Below are 19928 nucleotides of genomic sequence, written 5' to 3' on the forward strand. Positions count from 1 at the left end.
AGAACAGATAAGATATAATATAGACATAAAAAGTTCATACTGACAAACATTTATTAAGTACTTATCAGGTATCAGAAACTATGCTGGGTCCCAGTGAAAGCTTGGTACAATGGGAAGAGACCTAGTAGGAGTCTGCATTCAAATCTTTATTCAAACATGAACTGCATTGCTTTGGGCAAGTATTTCATCATGCTGTTACTCAACTCTTATCTCCAAAAGAAGGAGACTGGACTAGATGACCTCAAGTCTCTTTCAGCTCTGAAGCCATTGGGGCTCTGATTTTTCCTGGACCCTTCCAATTTCCCTCTCTCTTTCTGAGGAAAATGACAACTTCATATTTAACATTTGTGTCTCACAGGTGCCTAACATGGGACCCTGTATATAGCAGGTATTCAGGAAACACTGGATGAATGGCCCACTAAATCAGGCTCATTTGACTAGCAATCTTCAGAGCTAGAGCTTAAGGAGAAATTTGCCCAAAGTATCCAAACATAGAAGTCCTGTGAGAATTCAGCATCCTCAAGGCCCTCACGAAAGCAATAACAAGTGATTCAGCTTTTCAGCTTTCATTTTCCCAAGTGCAAAATGAGGAAAATAATAGTTACCTAACTCTAAGGGGTGTTGTGAGGACTAGCTGGTGGACAGTTTAAAAGTGCTTTTAAGATGGAAAGGGCTATAAATGCTCTAAGGAAAGTGGATTTGTGTGTGTGTGTGTGGGGGGGGAAGCTCAATTGCATGAAACCATTGAACCGTAACATTACCAAAGTTAGTGTGTCTTCTAGGCGGGCAATGCTCTACCAATATGGGATTATATGGGAAATTAACTCCACATCACTTTTTATTAAATTCTATCTATCCCCGCCCCTCCCCCTGATTTTTGTAGCTAATCTTTGCCCAGTGAATCTATTCCACACAAAGCTCCAGTTATGGCATACATTAAAATAGATGGTGGTCATAAGTAAAAGAAGAAAAGAGCACAGATTATAAAATGGGAATTAATTACACAGTTAGGAATCATTGCCCCTCCACTAAAACCTGGAATATTCAATATGGTTTTAAAATTCATAGATGGAGTTGGACTTTTTTTTTCCCCTTTTGACTTTATTTGTCTTTCTTTGATGTGCAAGTATATTTTGTTTTCCTGTTGAGATAGACCTTTAAATTCATCGTGGAAAAAAAAATAACTTGTAATATTAGAATTGCCAAACTGAAATATTTTGAATATCATTTTCAAAGAAGTCTCATTTTACTCCTATTAATGTCACCTGATGGATTCAACTGAGTAAAAGTGAATCATTTGCTATACTTCCTCTTAATTAATTCATTTGCATATTTTTCTAATTGGAAGAAATTATTTTAAATAACTAAAATTTATCTCTAGATTAAGTAGAAAGAATAGGTAAGAATGTTCATTCCTTTTGGAGCAAGAAAGGAATTTGATTAAAATGAAAATTAGAGTAAATTGCAAAGATACTTTTATAACATCCTTACCATCCTGTGATTATACCTTAAATAAAGCAAGATCTTGACCCATGAATCTGACTTTTGAGTCTTAATTTCAAAAACATGGAGATTAGTAAAAATTGCATAACTGCAGCCAGGATTAAGAAGCTCATAGCATTAATTCTAAGGCTTTAGATTTGAACATAAAGAATATGCCAGACATTTAATATTTGGATTTCAATTTAAAGATACTTTCCAGGTCACACAATTTTCTTAAGCACATTATTTTAAATGATCAAAATAGTTGATAGAATATCATACAGATTCAGAATAATTTGTTTCTCCTTGAATTCGGCAAGAAGTATATTTTCACAACTGCTATAAATTTATTGTTTCTCTTATAGGTTATTATTCATTATCTAAAGATTTATTGAGTACTGGCTACAAGCCCAACAAGCATCTATTAAGCACCTAACATGTACAGAGCAGTGTGCCAAACACTGGAGATAAAAGATACAATGAAAATTAATCTTCTGTCCAAGAAGATCTTAAATTCTTCTGCAGGATTCAATATATAAATAGATACGAATATACTGGATACTTTGAAGAAGAAGAAAGAAGTACTACTAACTAAATGAATTAAGAAAGTCATGTAGATTGGGACAGCTAGGTGGCACAGTGGATAAAGTGCTGGCCCAGGATTCAGGAGGACCTGAGTTCAAAGCTGACCCTTAGAAACTTGACACGTACTAGCTGTGTGACCCTGAGCAAGTCACCTAATCCTCATTGCCCTGGAAAAAAAAAAAAAGGCATGCAGCAAAAAATGGCTCATAAGGTTGAAACTGTAAAGTTCCAGTTTCTGTAGGAAGATTTAAGGTCCTCTTTTAGAAGGGAAGTTGGAGTGAAGAAAAACTAAGTTCAAATCATCCATCAGACCCTGTGTCAACCTGGGCAAGTCACTTAACTTCTCAAATTTTGTTTCCTACTCTGTAAACTGGGGGCAATAATATCATATGACATTTTTTTTCTAAGAAAAAAAAGTGAAAAATGTTAAATGACTTCAGGTTTTGTGTATGTTTGAGGGAATGGAAAACAAAGCCTTAGCATGTAGATGTGGCAGGTAATAGTAATGCACCCAGGAATGTTATTCTAAGGTTGGCAAGGAAGAGAAAGTTAGGGGAATGATTCTACATCTCTACCAATAAATATATTACTATGCGTTGCCAATCGAATCAGTTGTGTTTCAACTTTGGAGAATTTATAAATTCACAAACAAAAATAGAATCAACATTCCATCTGCCATCTATTCATCTATTTAAGCTATTTTTTCTAAGAAATCGAATTATTTACATTATACATAATTAGGAAACCAAGAAAATAATTCTTGTGTGGGGTTGAGATTGCTAAAGGTAAAATGAAATCCACCTACAGGAAGTGTTTTAGATGGAAAAAAACAACTGATCTTAGAATCACGGGACACTGGTTCAAAAGATGACTTATTGCATTAATCATATTAGCAAATTACTTCAAATCTTTTGGCTTCAGAATTCTAATTTGTAAAATGAGGGAGTTGGAGTAAATTACTTTTACTTCTACATGTTGTCATCAGTCCTGAAAATTGAAAGGAAAAAGAAGCACAGAAGAAATTAGAATTTCATAGCTTGATCCCATTCTAACTTAAAGACAACAAAATAAACAAGAAAACCTTAGGTTCAGTAAGATGGAGTGCCTCAGTCAACCCAAGTATGAAAAAGTTTTCAAGTTAAAGAGCCAAAAAGCTACCTGAGCAAATATTGAATTTTTATTTATTTATGCTTTGTTTTATCTGTTTTCATGCTATTTACCCAAATAGAATGTAATCTCCTGGAGAGGAGGGATTTTCTCTTTTTTGTTTTTGTTCTTTGTTTGTTTGTTTTACTTTCCAGAACAGTTCCTGCCACATAGTGCAGGCTTCATAGATGCTATCTGATTATTTTTAATAAAGAAAACGAACCTGGAAAAAATGAACTGTCAGCTCTAAATATATGGTCCTAAGCAACTTAACCTGTTCTTTTTCCTTGGATTTTGGAATTAGTTTTCTTCATTTTTACGGCTCTACTTCTCCTTAGTCCTGAAATGACTTAGATAGATATCCTGATAATATCTTTTGTTCCCTAATATTATTTTTACACAGTCAAAGGATTTAATGTAGTCAATGAAACAGAAGGAAAGACCTTTAAGTTGTGGTGGGGAACACTCTGCTTCTAAGAATGGAATTGGTTTTTTATAAGTCCTAAAATATAACCATAAAGGTATAGTCTCTAAGAAATGGTGGGGATGGTAAGGAAAGAGGATAATAAGTGTGACTACATAGGAAAATGATTCTAGATTGTATATTAAAATTCTGAGACAGGTATTATTCAATAGGATATGACATTTGTGGAACAATATGATAAACTATCTTCAAGTGGCTGAAACTGGGATTCTCTATAAGAAGGAACTGGTTCTTCTCAAGGATCACTGAGTCAGAATCAACCCTTCCAACCATTCAAATGTTTACTGCAACAGTAGAAAGTCATGAGGGGGAAATGCTCTTAGAGGCAAAACAGAAAAACAACAACAAAAAAACCTTCGTTAACAACTCTGTAGTAAGTCAAGGTTATGGCTTTAAAAATTATACATGAGTGGGTTTAATGTAGAAGAGGTGGGAATTTAATCCTGGACCAATGGAGGCATTAGCAGAATTTTTCATTTTGATGGATTTTAGCGTATTTTATACAGTATGTTCAATTCTAGCACTTTTCCCCCCAAACCCCAGTGGAAAAGTAGGATGATTAGTGAGGCATTCTATAGTATTCGAGAAGAAAAGTGATATATAAAAATAAAATATTATATTAGTTAGAGGCTTTGTAGAACCATAAACTTAACTTATTAAATATAGAAACATCTGATTTTATTGGCAATGTAGATCTCTCTGGCTTTCACATCTTCATTTAGAAGGATAAAAGAGGAAAATAATTGGACACGTTATAAACTAATTGTGCTATGGAGACATTATTTTCAGGTACAGTTATTCCTTCTGGTAAACAAATTTCCTAATACAATTCTTTTCTCTTATGTTAGTGAATATATTTCCTTCATATCTGGTTTTACAAATGTGCCAGGATGAGACAGAAAATAGATTAACAAGAGTCACAATAATATAGATGGGTAAGGTGTTGCTCAAATATACTTGGCTAGTCTGTTAAAAAGGCCCATGAATGAGACTATATTTAAACCACCTCCAGTGTACATATTGTAAAGTGAATGCAAAAGCAGTTTAGAAATCAATTACTAATCTTAAAATGTGATGAGACATTGTTCATTAGGTATTAAAAACCACAAACAAAAAGTCTCCACACATTAAAGGGCTGTTCTTTATAGATACCACCAAAGCATAAATTTGTGAAAATGTTAAATATGTTAATGAATATATAGCTAAACAAAACAAAAAAAGGATAAATATTAAGGAATAATTCTGTGCTTTAAAGGACAGCTGTTTATAAATGGTCAGGAAAATAGAAACACACACACACTTCCACACACAGAGACAGAGACAGAAGACAGAGAGACAGAGAGAGAGAGAGAGAGAGAGAGAGAGAGAGAGAGAGAGAGAGAGAGAGAGAGAGAGAGCAGTAATAAGAGGAGGAATGAGTTCTTTTGGATATTTTGGAATATTTGGAATATTTTGGGATTAAAAGGGGCAAAATGTATAGTACTTGAATAATTTTAAATATAAGGTTGTGTTTTGTTCTGGATATTTTCAATCATTTTCTCTGAATAGTTATTAACTCGGTACATAGGTAGCTGTACATAGGTACAGGTCTTTATTTCTTGACTAGGTAGCCATTCCTTGTGATTTTCATTTAATTTAAAAGGCATTCTGGGAGTCTATGGGTCAGAAGGGCATCCAGTTTTCATGACAGTTGGACCCTAAGAGGCCTGTCAAATAAATCATTGCCCTATCATATAATTTGAGACTAGATACTTCTCAACTTCTAAGAGACTCCTGTCAAAGAGTAGAAAAAAAAAAATTAACAGTCCTGACTCATATTTACCTCAGAGAAACTGATTCAAGTCCCTACAGTGTCCAATCATAACTATAAGTCATTATGGTCATTCCACCTTTGAAAAATGTCTATTTAGTATAGAATGGTTAATAAATCCAGCTATACCTGGAACATTTTGTACAAAACCCCTTCTACATAGTATTGATGGTGTTAACCCTTCAACACAATTCTTAGATTAAAATCTATCTAGACTCCCTAAAAGCTTTCTATTGGAGACTTTCAAATCCAGAATCTAACATTAGACCCATGCCAATATTTATTCATTGCTCAGAATATGCTTCTGAAATGTGCTGACATGTGAAGACCTATCTTTGTGGATTACAGAGTCATGGTACATTGTGCTTTGACCAATGTTGATCATTGTAAAAGGAAATGTAGATGGTGGCATGCTAATGGTTAGGCTATTTTTTCCTCATGTAAAAGACATTTTCTGACCTATTTTTCATCATATATGTGGATGTTTATTGTGCATATACTTATATGGTAGGTATAAATTATGTATGTATGTATGTAAGTATTTGCATGTATCTCACTCCCTTATCCCTTTTAAAACTGTCAGCAGCCTGCGACGCTCATCACCTCAAACATAGAATGTTCATCAGCGTTCGTGCCTCAAGTCACTTTCTGGTCTGGTGCATCCTTCATTCAGCTGTCAAATTGATCTTCAGCTGCAGATCTGACTACATCACCTCCCCGCACACAAAAACTCTCCAAGTAAAAGCAGAGGGAGAATAGGAGATACTGCCATCCCCTGATCTGGGACTAGGCTTGAGACATCAGCTGTACTTTTGCCCTATTTCACCCACCGAACCAGGTGTCTGGCCCCTTGTGTCTGTCTTCCCTAGAGCCCTACTGCAAATCTGCCCTGCCCTGAGTATAGCACTTTGGTCCATTCTCCTATCTGTGTAACTCTTCTATGTCTCCTTTAGCCAATCCTGAGGTGTTCTTGAACCCTTTGCTGGCCTCTTCACTCCACAGGCTCACCCCCACTTTTATGCCTCCCTCCCTCTCTTCTCCATACTTGAGTAAATTGGTTTTATGTTTTTAAAAAATCCCTTTACATATAGGTCTTCATAACAGTTCTAATGATTTTGTTTTATATAGAGAAAAAAAGATAACCATATTATACATATATACACACATATATATATGTACACATATGCATGTATATATACATGTGTGGCAGAGATATGCTTATATTTACAAATAAGGAATGTCCAAAAAATCTTTGTGCATTTTAAAGCTTTGACAACTTGAGAAGTATAAATGCTAAATACTTTTTAAAAATTTTATTTTGCACTGATTTAGTTTTCTGAATTTTTAATTATAAAACTTTTAATTTTAATAAGATGAACCATGTTATTATGTATTACACATACAAAAATTTGTAGATTACACTTTTTCAGACCAGCTGATGAGAAGAGGAAGACTTCTTACTTGGCCACCTCAGTCACCCAATTTCTCTCCATTAGTCTTTTTTACTGTGACTCATTTCAAAACTGGCACAAATACATAAAAACCTTACTGTATGTGTTATCTCATTTAGGATTATAGATACAAGCCTTTTTATCCCTAAGCAGCAGCTGATGCAAGCTTTCACAAGTTCAAAATTGACTAACATTATACTGGAGCACAAGACAGTGGTTATGTTGAACTTTAATTTTAAAAAGTGTTTTAGCATTTAAAATATTAGTCCTTACAATATATTTGTAAGTTTTTAGATTTGTACTTCTAAAATTATTAAAGCTTAAAATGCACCAAGGCTTCTGGGACATGCTGTATATGTCTTTTCTTGAAATTACTTTATGATGATATTGATACATTAAATATTTATTGAGTGAACGTTTTGTGCCATATATTGTATTAGGATTTGTTGATACAAAGGCAAAAACAAATAATCCCTGCTTTCAAGGATGTACTTAATTAATCAGAATGAACATAGAAAACTACAAAATATAAGCAATAAAAAGGCAAAGCAATTTTGAGGGGAAGGAAAGTGAAATAAAGGTAGCTAATTTATTTTTAAGTTGATTCTTTGGTTATTGGACAGGAGATAATAATGATATCAATGATGATGATAAAAGGTGACATTTTATTCATTGAATAAATATGAATATGCAAAAAAAAGCATAAGTGACTCCAGATGTGGGAACTCCATCCATTGATACAGATGACAATCTGTCTATGAATTAATAGTTTAGTTTACAGGACTTCTCTGAAGCCCTTGGTAGTTGTTATTTGCACAGGTCATACAACTAGTAAATATAAATGCTACCATTTGAAATAACATATCTAACTGCAAACCCTGAAATCTATTAAGTTTATCATTCTACCCCCCTTTTTTGAATCAAATACAGTTCAAAAATGTTTTATTAAGAGGTGATAAAAGCATTTTATTAAGAGGTGTTAACAGCATTAGACACTAAATAGAACTATGCACTTATTAAAGAATGAGCCTTTAATATCTGAATGTTGTTGTATTTTAAAAGGAATTACATGTAATCAAGTTACTTAGTAAAGGGACCTTCCATTAAAGACCTATACAATATCTTGTGAGGATGTGTGTGTGAGAGAGAGACAGAGAGAAATAGAGACTCTGACAAATATGAACTCTGTATGGTCTTTTAAAGCTTTTGAAGCTCAAAGGACTTTGAGGATGGACCATAAGATCAGCATACGTACCTGTCAAATGAATCCTAGTCCATTTAAATATTAGAGAGGTTTATAGCAAGGTAATTGATTTTAACTTTAATTGTTATTTCATCCAGTCATTTGTTCATTCATTTATTTGTTATTTGTTCTACTTTTTTGGCTACAGCAACTCTTGAACATCATCTGCTAAGTCATTGATGGTTTGCTATCTGCCTTGTTAGATGAGACACCCATGCCAGTGATATCAAAAATCCTTGAAATATTGAACAAACACATATTGAAAAACCAAAGTACACAATGAAGGCCAATGTCCTAATCTAAAACAAAATAAAACCTACAACTGAGTATTTAAATCTATTGTCATAAAAATAACAGTTCACCAACATGGGGTACAGAGCAATTTGAAAATATTTATTGTTATTGAAGTCTTGGCAAAGCAACATCATTTGATTAAGAACATTACCCCCATCAATCAAATGAAGTTTGAATACAAGCAATTTCTTACTTATAAATAATTTAGGAAATAGAAAAAAAATGGAAGACACTTAGTCCAGGTCTGCAGTTGACCTTGGAGATGGAGAGGCAGTTTTCTATTATTTCATTGTTCTTCATGCATAAGGACTAGCCATCTTTGTTTTATTCAATGTACAGAAAGCAAACATACTTAAAAATGGCAAAGAAAAAGAAACCCAATGTAGGATGAATGTGACTGCTCACTTTGGGCAGAAATGAAGTCCAGTCTATAGATGGAATCATTCACACCAGGAAAGCAAAGAAACAATGTATTTCTACTTTTGCCTCTATGAATTAAAATATATGGCAAATTTAGATGTTTTAAAGAATTTTAGAATATCATTTTGCATTTCAATAATGGCTTTCCTGGGGGCGGCTAGGTGGCTCAGTGGATAAAGCACCGGCCCTGGATTCAGGAGTACCTGAGTTCAAATCTGGCCTCAGACACTTGAAACTTATTAGCTGTGTGACCCTGGGCAAGTCACTTAACCCCCATTGCCCCACAAAAAAAAAAGAAAAGAAATAATGGCTTTCCTGTACATTTAGATTACTAAATTTTGCTGAATATTTATAATAAGTTAAAAGTTTACAGAAGAGAGCATGTCAATCAATATCAAGGATTAAATATCTAAAAATAAAAGGCATTCCCTTTCAACCTTCTCATTTTACAGATAAAGAAATTGAGGTGTATGAAGGTTAAAATGTAATGCTGCAGATAATGGAGCTAGTAATTGGAAGAGATTGGATTTGATAACAGATCCTCTGATTCCAGAAGGAGGGTTCTTTCCATCTTATAGACAACCTCCCTTTAAAGAAAGTAGTTATACTCTGAGTCCTCACTCACTTTAATGTGTAAGTCAGTCATTCTGTGTATTCTCCTTATCACCTCATATTGATGCAGCTTGTAGACTAATGACTGACTGAATCCTGTTTTTCAAAAGTAAAATTATTTAGCCACATACTAATAATGATTGGAATCCTTTCAGTTCCTAAGGTATACACTGGTTATAAATTACATGATTGTGGGAACCACACAAATTTTTTGTATCACTAGTGAAGGAGTGGAATAAAACAAGGCATCTCTGTCCTGGAAAGAATTTAGACGCAGGTCTATTACATGCAAAATTAGATCTATATCTATAGACATAGCAAAGAGTAGAGTGAAGTGATTTAAATACATTTCCCTAATTCTTATGGGAAACCCAAGTGCTATAGTGCTAGACTTTGCATTAGAAATAATCTAAAATCCATCTCTGTCATATACTACCAGTGTGACCAGAAGCATGTTAGGTAACCCTTGTTTGCTATAGCTACCTCTTTGAGAAAGTGTGGATAGTAATCCCTGGATTAACAATCTCAAAGAATTGTTGTATGGCTCAAATAAAATAACATATGCAAAATACCATATGAATGTATGCCATTCTTTTTATGATAATGATATATTAAGATAAGGTAGCTAGGTAACACAGTTGCTAGAGAACCCAACCTGGAGTCAGGAAAATGAAAGTTCAAATTCTCTGTCAGTCATTTACTAGATCTATGACACTTGGCAAGTTAATTAATCCTGTTTGTCTCAATTTCTCTATCTATAAAATTGGCTATAGAAGGAAAGGATAAACTATTCTAATATCTTTGACAGTAAAACGCTAAATGGGACCATGAAGAATAGGGCATGACTGAAATGACCAAACAAAATGAAGAATCGTTATGTCACATTGAGGGATTTTTTTTTTTGTCATGGACTACTTTGTCAGTGTGGTGGAACCTATGGGTCCCTTAGAATGTTTTTCAATGCATAAGATAAAATTCATAGGAATGCAAAGAGAATCAGTTATTTTGATGTTACAGTCATCATTTTTTGTTTGTTTTGTTGTTGCTGTTGTTTTTAATTCATAGACCCCATTTTTTTTTTAGTGAGGCAATTGGGGTTAAGTGACTTGCCCAGGGTCACACAGCTAGTAAGTGTTAAGTGTCTGAGGCTGGATTTGAACTCAGGTACTCCTGACTCCAGGGCCAGTGCTCTATCCACTGAGCCACCTAGCTGCCCCTAGATCCCATATTAAGAACATTGTTTTTCATTGAAAGACAATATAAAAGAAGCTAAGGCATGGAGAGCTTGATTCATATTAATCTAGGAACTATCTCAGTAAAGGAAATCAGAGATCTCCTGAAAAAGCAAAATGCTTGGCTAATGAGGATGAATTGACACCTCTTAAAAACATCATGTTATTAAAGTATTTGCATTGGCATTAAAATGAAAGAAATCTGTCCTATCTCCATAATTGCCTCCATCTTCCATTTCTCTCTGTTTTTCAAGACAACATTTATTTCTGAGAAGGATTTTCCTGTGCTCTTGATTTTCTATAATATTCTGTTTCTGAAGATCTTCCCAGTATTTTTATCCAAGCTAGCTAAAGTTATGTTTAACATGATAAAGTAACATGTTAATCACTCCTGAGAAATGGAAAAGTCACAAAAATGTTTTGAGTTGAGTTGAGTTTCTGAATTTACAGATTAGAGTCTCCAAAGAAATGCCACTTACAAAGACAATTTAAATACTGCACTCATGTCATCATGTAGTATATTTTAGAGAACAGATTGCTTCCTTGGCTACCCCTGCTCTGCTTTTCTGATTCATGTAGGCTGAATTATTGAGAATGGTTAGAAGAACATAGCATAGTGACTATGATAAGCAAGTTCCCCTTGAGCCTATAAACTGAACACTGGAGAATTTTTGTCCATTTACTGAACTATCTAAAATTGTTGTTGTTGTTTTTTTTTTATAATTCCAGTAAAACCTGTCCTTTCTAGGATATGTGAAATTTGGGGAAAATAAGTGGTCTGTCTCCTAAGCAAGACACAAACACTAAAATTTAAGTACTTAGTGATGTTTCAAATAGATGTGATTGTGAAATTACCTTAATAATTTACTTTCTATGCTATTTATATTTTCTGTAATTAATGGGAGAATAAAATCACTTTTTAAGAATAGGAAACATAATTAGAGACAATTTATTATAATATTTTTAATTAAAAAAATAACCTTCAGAAGAGAATAAACTTACTTTTAGGAAACCACATGAGGAGCAGAGTAAAAATTCCATTCCACAGCCCAACTCCAAATTGTAGAATTGTAGAATTGCAGAATTTGCAAGGATGCCATTGTCTCTCTAGTATAATATATCTCTGAAAAAAATATTCCCTGGTGATTAATCAATCAATTCTAAACATTTAGCCAATCTGGTACTGGCTAGGAAATAGAGTGGTGGATCAGTAGAGTAGAATAGGGATGGATTACAGTATACTAAATGACTATGGTAATCTAATATATGATAAATCCAAAGATCCAAACTTTTGGAACAAACACTCATTATTTGACAAAAACTGCTAGGAAAACTGGAAAACAGTATGACAGAAACTAGGTATAGACCAACATCTCACATAGTATACTAAGAAAAGGTCAAAAAGGGTACGTGAATTATACAATAAAGGTGACATCATAAGACAATTAAGAGAGCATGGAATAGTTTCTTTGTCAGATTGATGGACAGGGGAAGAATTTAGGACCAAAGAAGATACAGAGTGCATCACAAAATGTAAAACAGATAATTTTGATGATATAAAATTTAAAAGCTTTTGCACAAACAAAAACAATGTAAGCAAAATTATAAGGAAAACAAAGAACTGGGAAAGATGTTTGCAACAAGTATCACTAATAAAGGCTTCATTTCTCAAATATATAAAGAACTGAGTCAAATGTATTAAAATGTAAGTCATTCCCTAATTGATAAATCATTACAGGATATGAACAGTTTTCAGACAAAGTAATTAAAATTATCTATATTCATATGAAAAATGCTCTAAATCCCTATTGATGAGAGAAATGCAAATTAAAACAACTCTGAGGTGCCAACTCACACCTATCAGAGTAGCAAATATAAGAAAAAATATTGCGTGTTGATGGGGATAGGGGAAAACTGGGACAATAATCCACTGATGGTGGAGCTATAAAAAAGATCCAACCATTCTGGAGATCAATTTGGAACTATTCCAAAAGGATTAAAGAACTCTACATACCCTTTGATACAACAACACCACTACTAGATTTATATTCCAAAGACATCCCCCAAAAGACAAAAATACCGATTTGTATAAAGTTAAAGCAGCTCTTTTTGTAGTGTCAAAGAATTGGAAATCAAAGGAATGTCCATCAATTGGGGAATGGCTAAACAAGGGGTGGTATATGACGGTGATAGAATATTATTGTGCTATAAGAAATGACAAGCAGAATGATTTCAGAAAGTCCTGGAAAGACTTACATGAACTGATGTATAGTAAAGTGAACAGAACCTAGAGAACATAGTACACAGTGACAGCAATATTACTTGATGAAGACCTGTGACTTACTTGATTATTCTCAACAATAACAATGATCCAAGGCAATCTCATAGGGCTAAACATGAAGCATACTATCCATCTCCAAGGAAAGAAGTGATATTGATTCGACACAGGCTGAAGCATGCTATTTTTCACTTTCATTCTTTTTCTTTTACTCAAGTTTTCTTATACAAAATGACTAATATGGTAATGCTTTAAAAACATAATTGCACATGTATAACCTGTATTTGATTGCTTACTGCCTTAAGGAGGGGATAACAGATGGAGGGAAGGATAGAACCCAAAACTTTAAATAAAAATATTTATTATCAAAAAATACCCTGAATTATGGCTTTTGGGATATTATTTAACTTATATCATCTTAGACATTGAAATGACAAGATTGGAAGGTACCATAGAGGTCAATGATTCCAAGCTCTTAAACTGTTGTATGTCAATCCTAATAAGGGGTCAACTAGTTTCTTTTGAATACTGGCAACAATAGGGAACACACTCCCTAAAAAGATTACAAATTTATTATTGATAATAGCTCACATTATTACAGCACTTCAAGGTTTGTGGAGTGCTTAACATACATGATATTCAATACCCAAAACAATCTTTAAGGTAGGAGCTAATATCATATTCATTTTTCAGTTGAAAAAACTGAGGTTCAATAAAATTGAGTCACTTGCTCAATCACCCAGTTACTAAGAGTCTGAAGGGGACTTTAAATGCCGGGGTCTTCCTGATTCCTAATCTACAACTCATAATGCCCCTTATTTTGATGCAGTGGATAGAGCACCAGGTCTGTAGTCAGAAATACTCCTCTTCCTGAGTCTAAATCCAGTCTCAGACACCTACTAGCTGTGTGATCCTTGGCAAACCATTTAACCCTGTTTGCTTCAATTTCCTCATCTCTAAAATGATCTGGAAAAGGCAATGGCAGACCACTCCACTATCTTTGCCAACAAAACCCCATATGGGATCATGAAAAGTTGGACACAACTGGAAAACAAATGGACACATCACTTCTAGATAAAGACTGGGCCACCTTAAAATATGTCAAATAGAAAAAAAAAGTATACATTTTAAAAAAAATGCTCATTCTTACCATTATATATAGACACACACAACCATGTAGGTGTGTATGCATATATATATGACATATGTGCATATATATGCATATAGAAATATATCCACACACATTCATGCATGCATGCATGTGTTCTAAGAGGCAAACAGCTCTCTTTATTAGCCTTACAAATAAACTCTGCCAATTCTTTTTCATCAAGAAATTCAACCATTTTAGAAAACGTTCCCTGGATCTTCTGAGTCCTAAGTAATAGACTAACTGTCAACAATACACTTCACAAACTGGGATAAATGTCACTGTGGGATTTATAATATGATATTTTAATAGAAATGACCATCATTCCTTAGCATGATTTTTTTCAAAATAGATGTGTGACCCTTAGTAAGGAATTTAGCATATCTCTGTGTCATCTGTAAAATGGGGATTATTACAGAACCTAACTTCCAGAGTTGTTGTAAAGATGAACTGAGATACCATATGTCAAACATGTCACAAAACAAAGTACTATAAAATGCTATGTAAATTATTGTTGTATACTTGAATTTGGTGGTGTGTACAATCAAAACCATTAAGGATTCCACATCAAATACCTTTTTTGTGCAAAGAAAATTAAAACAAAAACATTTTACATTGTCAGTGATAAACCATGCAAGGCACAGTTTTGATTTGTTTTGTTTTACTCTCTTGAACCAGATTTAGGAATTGGTTGGGATAAAAAGCATAATTTTGCAAATTTGCAAATTCCTTCTATCAATCTATCTAGTACTTCTCATCTCTTCTGCAGTTTATAATCGGACATTTATTCAGGGACTACTCTAAAGTTAAATGACTTACCTGCATGCACATATCCAGGTTGGTAAAGATGTGGGATTTGAACCTAGGTCTTAATAACTTCAAGATCAGTTCACCATCATTCTGCCTTTTTTCATTCTAAGAAAACAAACAAAACAAAAACTGTCCAACCATCCTTGTATGTGCAAGAAACCATTTCCTTGATGTTATTAGTTATACGATCAAGTAAAAGAATGAAATTGTAATTGGCAAAAATCATGGTGAAACAAAAAATATCAGTGACACAAACACTTCACAGAAGTATCTCATGAGCTGATACATAAAATGTACTTATCACAGTGGATAGAGGTCTGATTTTGTAGTTCAGAATATCTGGGTTTGACCCTGGACTTTAAAATATCCTATAATCCTATGGAAGTCACCCAAACTGCCTTAACCTAATTTTTCTCATCTATAAAATAGTATGATAATGTTAACTACCTCACAGGATTGTTGAGGGTCAAGCATTAAATAAATAAATAAATACATAAATAAGCAATCAGATGGACAGATGGATAGATGATAGATATATTATCAAATAAATAAATAAATGAATAAATGAAAAACTAGCTGATTAAATAAATTAATAAATGAGTGAATGAATGAATGGATAGATAAATAATCAGATAGACAAATAGATAAGTAAATAGAAAAATAGTTCAATGAATGGAGAGAGAGAGAGAGAGCACTCCACAAAACTCAAAACGCCAGAGAAATGCAGTTATTATTATATAGAAAGGAGTGGCCAAATGGAATGCATGGAAGAAGTTTCCATACCAGAAGCTGCCTCCTTCTACCCAGACCTAAATAAAAAATAAACCAATCTGTCACTCTTGGTTTTCAGTGATAGTGTGTGATTTGAAGTTTTCACTTAAAATGGGGTTTTGCCAAAAGCCAAGACAAAGAAAAATATTATTTAACTGGAAAACTTTAGTTTCTTCTTTTTTTGAAAGAAGTGGGGGCAGCTAGGTGTTGCAGTGGATAGAGCACCAGCCCTGGATTCAGGAGGACCTGAGTTCAAATCCAGCCTCAGACACTTAACAATTACTAGCTGTGTGACCCTAGGCAAGTCACTTAACCCCAATTGCCTCACCAATAAAAAAAACAAAACAAAACAAAAACAATGAAAGAAGTCGTTTCCCTTTTGTCTTTATTCCCTGCCATATAAATCTTTAATGAGTGCTTTTTGAATTAAATTTAATGTATTTGAAATTGAGGTACAAATTGATCTTTTGGGGTGCACTTAAAGGTGCATTAAGTAATCTATGATCAGAATCTGATAGCTAGAAGGGTTAGGGTTTTTCAATCAATAAACTAATTCTGTCACCCCAACCTTAAAATACTGGCACTTTCTAAATACCCAAATCCTCCTTTCTCTAATTGCAGAAGGAGATGAGCATAAGAAAGTCAATTTCAGAGTCACAGAGTTTGTGTTCAAACAAGGGTTTTGCTCTTAAGTACTATCGTGACCTTGGATAAATCATTGAACTTTTCTGTAAGTGTACCCTTATCTGTAATATCAGGGGTCTGAAGCAAATAACCTCCACTATCCTTTCCAGTAGATTTATAAAATATTTGTTGTCTTAAAGACTCAGACCAATGCCACTTCATTTGCATGAGGCCTCATCTCCTTGAAGTCTTGGCTTCCCTGCTGTCTCTTTCACTGTTACAGAGCTTATTTTAAGAACATGAGGCCACTCATCCTTGCATCAGGTTTTCTGCTTATGTAGTGGGGGGAAAATGCTTGCACATTAACAATTTTTAAGAGTGCATTTTAAATCATTATTCATTTATGGAGTCGCATTAATTTCTGAATAATGTGGCACCAGCAATGGATGATTCAGAGCAATGTAAAGTCTTTTGTAGTCATTTAGAGGCTCATTATATCTATCTATCATTCACTGTTTCCACCCACAGACTGCTTTTCAAACTGAATCAAAGACATTATCATTCAGGCAACAGAACAAGGTTGACAAAACAAATACAAAAATGATTTTAATTAGTTTAATGTATTTAAATTCCCATAAGCCCCCTTCCCAATGTTTTTTGAACTTCCAACTGTTTGGAACACATTAATGATGTGAGGTCCACAGTACTATGCCATTAAAAAAATAAACATTTTAAGTGATACTAATGATATATTGTTTTCTTACTACCCACAACAGCAAGCTATGTTTGTGATTTTGTTAGAGAATTTTCCTACTTTTATTTTGCATATTTGTATTCCATACATGGTTCTCTGTATATAAGTACATATGTGTATAGATGTGTGCATAGGAATTTGTATTATATATGCATAAAACTGGAATAGTTTCCATATTTGGCATGAGGACAACATGGGCTCAAATCCTGCCTCTGACAGTAACTGTATGGTCTCCATCAGGTCACTTCATCTCTATAACCTGAATTTCCTCATCTGTAAATTGAGGTAAGTAGACTAAGTAACCCCTAAACCCCTTCTAGGACTAAATATAAAATTCTATGGAAACATACATTGAATTATGTTATGTTATATCATGTCATGTTATATTGTATTATATTATATTTATCATACGATATGATAATATACTGTACAGTACCATATCACATCATATTGTATCATATATTATATAGATATATATTTGAATGGATCTGCCATTTGTGGGAAACTCTCAATGTAGATAATCCATCTCCCAATTAGGATGTGTGAATAAAGCATTTATTTAATATTTTATATTTACAAGCACTGTGATAAGTGCTGAGGGATATAGTAAGTGCTAAATGCTGGGTGAAAAGTAAGAGAACTCCTGCTCCTCACAGAGCTCCCATTCTAAATGATTAGCAGCCTCTTTGTATTTTATGGGGAAGTTAGGTGGCACAATGGATAAAGAACCAGGCCTCGTTGTGGTGGTTCAGCCATTTCAGTGTCCAATGAAACCTGAGTTCAAATTCACTCTCAGACACTTATTGGCTATGGGACCCTGGACAAGTCACTTAACCCTGTTTTCCTCAGCTTCTTTCTCTATAGAATGAGCTGGAGAAGGAAGTTTCAAAACACTCCAGACCTTTGCAAAAAAAAAAAAAATTGGTGTCATGAAGAGTCATACATGTTGGAAAAGACCCAACAACATATTGTAATTCATTATCTTATAGCATTGCTGGGGTCAATAAGAGGTTAAATGATTAACCAATCATCACAAAGCTCATATGCTTGAACCAAGGTATTTCTGTTCCAAGCCCACCTTCTATCCAATACATGAAACTGTCCCCTAATTATGAAAGGGCTGGTATTTACTTTGTACTTTGCTGTTCTCAAAGAGCTTTCCATGAGCAATCTTGTGTGGGACTCATCACAGGTCCATATTAGAGACAGAATTCCATCTTAGAAAAAAAGATTCTGATAATAATAGCAATTGTAACTTGCACCCAGGTTAGGTGACTAAATGGTAGGATTTGAACACATGCCTTCCAGGCTTCATTTTACCACTTTAACAATTACCCTTAGCTGTTTCCTCCTATTGGAATATGATCAATGTGCACGTTTATCTCATTTGATCCTTACAACACTGTAACCATTATGCTATTATAATCTCCATTTATAGATTAGGAAACAAAGACTGAGAGGTTAAATGACTTGTTCATGTTCACACAACTAGTGACTATTAGTCCCTGAATTAGAATGTAGGTCTTCCTGACTCGTTCCAGCATTTTATTCAATGTTTCTCACTGAATAATTTACTCTATTTGGTCCCAATGTGCTGAATTAGGAATAATGGATAGAAATTAAAACACAGCATATTTAGGATAAATATAGAGGAAAAGGGAACTTTCTATCTATCTCAAAAAGTGGAATTGACTCTTTTTGGAAGAAATGAGTTCCATCTAATTAGAAGTCTATTCTGGCCTGAAAGGACATATCAGAATAAATAAAATATAAAGTTCTTAAGATCAGGAATGGTTTTCACTCTTTCACTTATTTATGCCTTCATTTACTCTTCTTTTATCCCTAGAATCTAACACAATAGGGACTTAGCAAATACTTACTGGTTCTTGTGAATCAGTAAGGGGGGAAATTATTGAAACAAGAAACAGGAAATCATTTAGACCTATATTTCACTCTTGGCTCAAGGTCTCCCAATAGAAATATTCTCATTGTTCAAATATATATAATATTTATAAAATCCAATTTGTTCAGATTCTAAATTAGTAATATATCCAAAAATGCAAAAAAAAAAAAAAGATTGTAGCCCACCTTGTAATGGTCTCCTGAAATTGGTTCTCAGCTGACAGTCACAGAGCCTTTGTCTAGTCAATTAGGTGGCATATAGGATAGAGCTAGAATTGGAGTAAGGGAAATCTGAATCTCTTACTGAATTGAATCTCTTATCTAGAATCTGTGGGACCCTGGCAAAGGCATATAACCTTTTGAAAAATGTTTCCTCATCTGTAAATTGAGGAGAATTATCCCACTTACCTCACAGGATTGTTTTAAGGATCAAAGTAAATAGCACATTACAACACATCACAAACATGGAATCTTTATACAAATGTTCCTTTTTATTGTGAGAGGGTTGTATTAGATGATAGCTAAATGTGCTTCTGTTCTGAATGAATGATCCTACCTGCTATTGTTCATCAGAGTAGTAGAAGTTGGGGAAGAGTCAACCCTAAAAGGATCTCCTGGGCCAGAATACTTCAGCGTCTCTTCCCTTTTCATCCCCATAGAGGACTTCTGATAGAAAACTGAAAAATGTGTCTACCATGTGTCTCACCTGTTTCTTGAGTCCAACTGCTATATTTTCCTTAACTAGTTAATGAGCAAATAACTAAAGAAATTGGAACATTTTGGCATTGGATGTATCTCATGTTGAAAAACCTGAAAAAAAATATTCTGTTTTGAATGTGTTTGTGTGTGTGTTTGTGTGTGTGTTTGTGTGTGTGTGTGTGTG

This window comes from Dromiciops gliroides, chromosome 3 (genome assembly GCF_019393635.1).
Source record: "Dromiciops gliroides isolate mDroGli1 chromosome 3, mDroGli1.pri, whole genome shotgun sequence".
Taxonomy (NCBI): domain Eukaryota; kingdom Metazoa; phylum Chordata; class Mammalia; order Microbiotheria; family Microbiotheriidae; genus Dromiciops; species Dromiciops gliroides.